At 43.0% G+C, this 6,736-nt stretch overlaps 1 pseudogene; it reads left to right on the forward strand.

Annotated features, from left to right (window-relative positions):
* Window positions 1-4,851: 4,851 nt before the first annotated feature.
* Window positions 4,852-6,226, forward strand: LOC126489473 (L-lactate dehydrogenase B chain-like; annotated as a pseudogene).
* The last annotated feature ends 510 nt before the right edge of the window (window positions 6,227-6,736 follow it).

Raw genomic sequence — 6,736 nt, forward strand, 5'->3', positions numbered from 1 at the left:
CTGCCCAGGTTGATGAAGAGCCTGGAATGGAATGACGGCGGGATTAGACTTTCAGTGTTTTAAATATAACGTTAGAGGCCACGTGCCTGACACAGAATGAGCGAATAACCTAGATCTCCATGTTCATCAGACTAGCGCCGGAACATAAGTGTTTCTGGGAGCTGACTCCCACTGTGTCCTTAACCTGACTTCACCCGATCCGACCCTGCCTACCCTTCTCCCTTCTCCTGCAATTGAGTCTTTCCAGATGCCTCTGGTTAACAGGGAGTGAAGTGGAGCCTTGGGGGGGGGGAGCATCGGAGACAATAAGCCTTGCTAAGACAATGGTATGATGGTGACATTAATTAATATCCGAAGCAGTTTTGGGGGATGAGTGATGTTATGTCCATTTGCACAAGGAAGATGAAGCGCTGTGACTTCAGCAGCTTCTCCCAGTCGACCAAGCTCAAAAACACAGGGCCGAGATACGAATCTAAGAAGTCTGCTCTGTTCCTCCAGTCCTGGTAGTGTCTACTGCCTCTCAATCACCTCTATATCACTACACCTCGGAGAATAAGTACGACTTCATGTCACTGATGTGTCTTCTACAGCAGGGAAAGCCAGCAAGGGTAGTTCCTTGTGACCCTGGTCCCCCTCCCACAGTCTCCTTGTTTGAATCCTGGTTCTTAGCTAATTTTGACATTCAGATCTCTGTTTTGTTTTGTTCTGCTTTCTTACCACATTTTATTATGAACAATTTAAACACAGAGCAATGAGCCACATGTGCTCCTTGTGAGCTCCATCAGCTAAGATCAACCACATCTACCCATTTCTCCATACCCTTCTTCATCTACCAAACCCATCTTGCCTTCCACATATCAAAGTAAGTCAGACACATTAGCTTAGGATGTACCTCAACACTTCCATTCCCCTCTGTTAGGTCACACAAAGTAAGCACCATGCCTAACAATTACAGAGGGCTTGCAGCCAAGTGCAATGCCAAGCACTTTCTGGGTGCCACAAAACTTGATCCTGATGGAAATCTTATGTGATCCCTGCAGTTACCACCTTCATCTTGCAGACAAGAGACAGCATTACAAAGGACACAGGCTGGGTTAATATTTGCTTGCTAACTATTCCAATGGCCTTTGCCTGCATGAATTCATTTCATCCATTATCTCTTCTGATACCTCCTAGGGCCAGTACTGTTGCAAGCGAGAAACAGAGACTTAGAGAGAATGGTCCAGCTCATAGTAACTACTAGAACTTGAGTGAACTGAGGATGTAAACCTCTGCTCTGCTCAGCCTTGCCATTGGCTCATGTCTCCAGTGTAGCATTCCTTTCTGCTACCATATTCTCACTGTTTCCCTCTACTTAGCTTTCAGGTTTCAGGGACAAGAGTCACGAGTGGGAAACTCCCAGGCCAAAATGCCCCAGTTGCTGGGAAAAGTGAGAACAGATGGTGTTAGTCAGCTTTTCATTGTTACTGCAAACACCAGTTATAAACAGCTAGCCCATAGAAGGAATGGTTCCTTTGTGCTCACAGTTCCAACGGTCTCAGTTCAGGATCACTTGGCTAGTTGTTTGGGGCCTACAGAACCCCAAACTCACACAGCAGTGCTTCTTCACTCCTTGCTGTTAAGTTGAGGCCCTCACAAGACGCTCAGGACAGTAAAGCCCTGTGCTGTATCGTAATATAACAAAAGGCACAATGTAGGATGAGTGGGGGGAAGGGACCACTTGTCTCCCAGTCACCCCAACATGGGCTATGGCACATGCACAGTATTTGCTGTCTCCCATCTCATTGTATCCCTATAACAACATCTCTGAGAGCCAGCTGCCAGTATACTCAGGGTTTCAGATGAGGAAACAGACTATGGAAGCTTAGCACTGAATTCAAGGTCACATTACCCCCAGAGAGAAAGAACGGCTGGTTCCAAATCTGGCGTCACTAGTGGGGTTGGGAGAGCAAGGGCAGACACAGCATTTCAGCTTTTGTTTGTTGTGTTGTGTTTTCCCGGTCTGGTGCTGTATTAACCGGTATGCCAGGGATGGTGAGTAAAGACATCCAAGGAGCCCGAGAGATTAGCCAAGCCTAACATTGGAAGAGCTTGGCCACTTGTTCCATGAACTTTGCTCCAGAGAGTCCTTTGATACAGGTCTGTGGTTCCGAGCCCAGGCCCAGGCTGACTCTGTGAGTCTAAAGCACAACCTCTCTGTGCTTCAGTCTTTCTGGCTTGCAGAACAGAGAGGATTATAGTTACTCACAAAATAGTTGTTAGAACCAAATGATATCTTATAGGTAAAACCTTCAGCTGCCACAGTACTCAGCAACTGTCGATGAAAAGTACTTTAACCTGTCATTTATGTGATAGGACTTGGGTACATTGATATACTCAGATGACTTCAGGTGAAGTGGGTTCATTCTGAATACATGGTTTTCAAGATGTCCAGAAAGTCCCCAACTATGTAGAGGAGCATCCCAGGTCCAGAAAAGCATACTTTACCTTTAGACTGCTGCTTCCAGGACACATGGCTAGCCTGGGGTTTGGGAGCTTCACTGTGGAGGAGAGATTCTTTGTGCCACCCCCTCATTTTCTACTTCCTTCCTTTCCTTCACTTTGTAAATAGGAGATAAGTGGACATCACATTCCTCCAACCTGGGTCTATTACCTATTTAATTTGCGTATTCATTTCTTTTTACCCCAGTTCCTGTATTCTAGTCCCTATTCCTCAATCCCATAGGTAACCACTCCCACTGGGCTTAAGTTATATTTATCATTTGATTTGTATGTGTTATATAAAATCCTTCATTTTCTAATACATGCATTTTCAGTTGAAAAAAAAGGTATTTTATGTATCTTTATACTTCTTCATTCTTACTTTTCTAGAACAGGATCTCACTACATAATATTGGTTGGCCTGAACTCATTCTTTAGGCAAGGCTAGCCTCACATTCATAGAGATCCATCCTCCTGTTTCTGCTTCCTGGTGCTGAAATTAATGGTATGTACCTACCACCGTGCTTCTCTCTTGCTTCTTAATTCTTCTCTAGCATTGTTTATAAATGTGTCTATGTTATCGAATGTTTATCCAGGTTCCCTCTTTCCTCGTTTGCACAGCTCACATATTCATGATACAACCTATCTAATTTGCATTGGCATATTTCCATCTTACCCTCAAGTTCCCATCACTACAAACACCACAAAGAGCATACCCCAGCACGTCCCCTGTGGACTTTGCTGAGATGTTCTTGGGATGGATCCCTATGTGGGATCCATGTTAACTTGTCTAAGTAGTGTCAGATGGCTCACTAGCAAACCTGTTCCTGGCAGCCCTCCCAGTAGCATCACATAACTCCCAACTCCACATCGCACTTGTAGCATGCTGCTGTTGTTGCTGCTTCCCGACTTCGAGGGAATCGCTATTTAGTCATTTTCCCATCATACCCACTCCAGATCTTCCTGTGGCTCCTTCTGTTTTGGCTTCTCACCTAAGCTTTTCTGGTGTCTGTTTGTCCTCATCACTCACTCATTTTAGTCTCTTCTACTCTCTAAGGAGTTTCTCATAACTTGTGGCTTCTATTGCTTTCTGAACAAGAATATCCATGGACCACCTTCTCTTTCTGTTTTATCTGAAAATGTTGTGACCATCTCCATTTGTTATTATCTAGAGAACATCTTCGGTGATGATGTCTATACATGGGCAGAAAGATGTCTCAGGGTACAGAGGGTCTTTATAGTATTGATCAAACTGTCCAAGGGAAACAATTATTTGCTAAGGACTTTTGCCATGAAAGGCATCCGGAGTGTCACAGATTGTCCAGAATACACATCCATTCCGTATCCTATTAAGTTAGTCAAAATTTACTGTCTTTATGGAAGGTGGCTGAAATTATTCAGCAGGAACAGTAATCCCGAGGATTCTTCCATTGTGAACATACAAATGGCTGCTCATAGAGAACATTGCTCAGCTGTGTCTTTGGTCCTCTTTTCCTTCCTGCTTTTTTTTCTACCAATGCACACATATGGTATAGTGAAATTCTCTCTTAATGTAAAGGATCTGTATTTCTCTTGCTGCATTATTCTCTCCTGACTCCATTGTGGCCTGACTGAAGCCGCCTCTTGCTTTTCACTTTGAATGTAAATTTTCTAGAAGGGTTTCACTGTCTTCCATTCTGGACCAGATTCCCCCAGCAACGTCTCCAATCTTCTGTCATCACACACTCCACTTTATTGTAATGATTGTTTTCCCTCACAAGATGTCAACAACCTCAGGTACAACGCACCTGCCCTGTTCACCTGTCTTGCTGAGTGACAGACAAGCTGTGCGTCTAGAGGACCAAGTCTAAATCGGTACAGTTATGAGGACTGAGAGGGAAAGCATAGTTTCTGCATCCCCTACATCACAGAGTTTATATGAAAATAATTGTTTTTAAAATTATAAGGTCCTAAAAGCTACAATAAGAGAATGAGATGGATCTTTGGATAGCATTGTGCCTATTAAAAGAGGTTACGAGGTTGAATGAGGATTAAACAGTTCTGAGATCCTAAGATAATTCCTTAAGTCTAAAATTGTCATCAACAGAATGCTGGTGATGGAAGGGAGCCTGAAGATTGCTCTGTCTAGATACTTTGATTTGAAGTAGAACTTGACTAGTAATTGGTACGAATTGTTCAAATTAAAAAACTAAATCCCAACAGTACTCAAAGAAAGTTTATGTCAGTGGATGGAGGGTAAGTGGTCTTAATACCTCTACGTAGATTTGTGGCCTCTTATTCAAAGAGTTGAAAATAGGGCTCACAAGGCCGATGACTCTGTGGCGGCTCCCCTGTTTCAGTGTTCTGCAAGCCTTTTATTGTCTGGGCAAGATGGTAACCTTTAAGGAAAAGTTTATCAGATCTGCTACAGATGAAGAGAGTAGCCAATCCAAACAGTAAGATCCCCACGATGGGAGGAGAGCTCATAAAAATTGCTCTAGCCTGTGTTCTCAGAATTCTGGGAAAGCTTCTGGCTAATGAAGCTGCCTTTGTGGACATCTTCAAAGACAAACTCAAAGGAGAAATGATGGATCTGTTGAAGTGGAGTTTATTTCTTCAGACTCCTAAAGCTGTGGTGGATAAAGATTACTCCATGAGAATGAACTAACCAGGGCTTATAGAAACCCACAGAGACTGAGCTAACAATCAGGGAGCCTGCATGGGTCTGACATGAGCCCTCTGTATATATGTTATGGTTGCATAGCTTGGTCTTCTTGTGGGACTCCTAACAGTGGGAGCGGGGGCTATCTCTGACACTTTTGACTGTTTTTGGAACCCTTGTCTTTCTACTGGGTTGCCTTGTCCAGTCTTAATATGAAGAGTGGATGGGGGTAGACTGGGAGGAGAGGAGGGAAAAGAAACTACATTTGAGATGCCGTATATGAAAGAAGAAGAATAACATTGCTTTGTGACATCCAATTCTAAGACTGTGATGCTGATTGCAGAAGTCCACCATCAGGAGAAGGGGAACTTCCACTTGGTGCAGAGGAATGTCAGTGTGTTCAAGTTCATTTTTCTTCAGATCATCAAGTGTAGCTGTGACCGCACCATCGTTGTAGCTTCTCACCCAGTAGAAATTCATACCTATGCCACCTGGAAACCAAATGGGTTACTTCTGTACCACGTGATTAGGTATGCTTGCAATTTGGCTTCTGCTTGGTTGGTTTCACTATGTGATGATGGAGAAGGTTGGCATTCATCCCAGCAGCTGCCAGGGGTGGATTTTGGGAGAAGATGGTTAACTCCAGCATGGCTGTGTAGAGTAGGGTGAACATGGCAGTCGTTCCTCTCCAGGAATTGAATCCAGAAATGGGAACAGACAATGACAGAACTGGAAGGAAGTGTATAATATGTGGTGGTGGAGAGTGCCTTTGAAATCATTAATCTAAAAGGATACACCACTGGGATACTGGGTTAACTGTGGCTGCCCTCACTGAATCCAGTTGAAAATCCAATCTTAGATTCACCCCATGTCAACAATGGTGAAGGGAATACATAATGCAGAGAAAAAAGTCTTCCTCAGTCTCCCTGTATCCTTAATATTCAGTGATTAACCAGCATCATCAACTAGAAGCTGAATGTCATATGATAAATAATAATAATAATATTGCAAAGCAAGACTATCACAAAGCTGATAAGGTTGCCTCAGCTCAGGAAGCATGCAGAAACCCTGGGGAAGGTCGAGAAGGATCTAAGAAACCTATGACTGTCAAGTTCTAGGTTGTAAATACCAACCTACAATGAGATTAACCATGGATCTTTAGTCTTTAACTTGTCTATAGGTCACAGTTTGTTTCTTCCTTGATATGAGCTCACAGATCAAAGCCCAGACTTGTTTAATGCTTGTGCTATGAGATCTTGAACAAATAAAGTTAGCTATTCCAATGTAGGAAAGGAAGAAAAAAGAAAAGAAGGGCTCACAAAGCAAGATAGCTTTATTTCACGTAAAGTAACAGGACATGTCAGAAAGGGATGTCAAGAACACCGTCAAGATCCACAACAAACCACATGAGTAAGGGTACTTGAGGGTTCAGTTATTGTCTGGAGATTCCTTTAAATCCATTCAAGGGAAGAAGGATTTTGGTTATTAATGGATGTATCAAGAGCAAGGTTTTTGTTTTGTATTGACTGATATATTAGGTCATACAACTATTTTTCTATGGCCTATGTCCCTTTCCCCATAATGCATCTGATTTTAGACATATGCAGTATATAT

The sequence above is a fragment of the Alexandromys fortis genome, unplaced genomic scaffold (assembly GCF_014885135.2).
Source record: "Alexandromys fortis isolate MF-2015 unplaced genomic scaffold, M_Fortis_MF-2015_v1.1 scaffold_220, whole genome shotgun sequence".
Classification (NCBI taxonomy): domain Eukaryota; kingdom Metazoa; phylum Chordata; class Mammalia; order Rodentia; family Cricetidae; genus Alexandromys; species Alexandromys fortis.